We start from the raw sequence: 1,238 nt of genomic DNA on the forward strand, positions 1-1,238 counted from the left end.
AGTACACGGTGTAGTCAGTACATAATGAGGTCAGTACATGGTGTAGTCAGTACATAATGAGGTCAGTACATGGTGTAGTCAGTACATGATGAGGTCAGTACATGGTGTAGTCAGTACATAATGAGGTCAGTACATGGTGTAGTCAGTACATGATGAGGTCAGTACACGGTGTAGTCAGTACATGATGAGGTCAGTACACGGTGTAGTCAGTACATGATGAGGTCAGTACACGGTGTAGTCAGTACATGATGAGGTCAGTACACGGTGTAGTCAGTACATGATGAGGTCAGTACATGGTGTAGTCAGTACATGAAGAGGTCAGTACAAGGTGTAGTCAGTACACGGTGTAGTCAGTACACGGTGTAGTCAGTACACGATGAGGTCAGTACACGGTGTAGTCAGTACACGATGAGGTCAGTACACGGTGTGGTCAGTACATGATGAGGTCAGTACACGGTGTAGTCAGTACACGGTGTAGTCAGTACATGATGAGGTCAGTACACGGTGTAGTCAGTACATGATGAGGTCAGTACACTGTGTAGTCAGTATACGGTGTAGTCAGTACACGGTGTAGTCAGTACATGATGAGGTCAGTACACGGTGGTATCAGTACATAATGAGGTCAATACATGGTGTAGTCAGTACATGATGAGGTCAGTACACGGTGTAGTCAGTACATGATGAGGTCAGTACACGGTGTAGTCAGTACACGATGAGGTCAGTACACGGTGTAGTCAGTACATGATGAGGTCAGTACACGGTGTAGTCAGTACATGATGAGGTCAGTACACGGTGTAGTCAGTACACGGTGTAGTCAGTACATGATGAGGTCAGTACATGATGAGGTCAGTACATGATGAGGTCAGTACATGGTGTAGTCAGTACACGATGAGGTCAGTACACGGTGTAGTCAGTACATGGTGTAGTCAGTACATGATGAGGTCAGTACATGGTGTAGTCAGTACACGATGAGGTCAGTACACGGTGTAGTCAGTACATGGTGTAGTCAGTACATGATGAGGTCAGTACATGGTGTAGTCAGTACACGGTGTAGTCAGTACATGATGAGGTCAGTACACGGTGTAGTCAGTACACGATGAGGTCAGTACACGGTGTAGTCAGTACATGATGAGGTCAGTACACGGTGTAGTCAGTACATGATGAGGTCAGTACACGGTGTAGTCAGTACATGATGAGGTCAGTACACGGTGTAGTCAGTACATGATGAGGTCAGTACA

At 46.1% G+C, this 1,238-nt stretch overlaps 1 long non-coding RNA gene across 1 annotated transcript in view; it reads left to right on the forward strand.

The window, feature by feature from the left end:
• The first annotated feature begins 294 nt into the window (after positions 1-294).
• The window catches only part of LOC106531704 (uncharacterized), a 2,643-nt gene continuing 1,699 nt past the window's right edge, over positions 295-1,238 (forward strand). Inside the window, exons 1-2 of the long non-coding RNA XR_001311977.1 lie at positions 295-797; positions 830-845. This is a non-coding gene — a long non-coding RNA (uncharacterized LOC106531704). The remainder of the gene's footprint in view (positions 798-829; positions 846-1,238) is intronic.

The sequence above is a fragment of the Austrofundulus limnaeus genome, unplaced genomic scaffold, assembly GCF_001266775.1.
Source record: "Austrofundulus limnaeus strain Quisiro unplaced genomic scaffold, Austrofundulus_limnaeus-1.0 Scaffold666, whole genome shotgun sequence".
Lineage (NCBI taxonomy): Eukaryota > Metazoa > Chordata > Actinopteri > Cyprinodontiformes > Rivulidae > Austrofundulus > Austrofundulus limnaeus.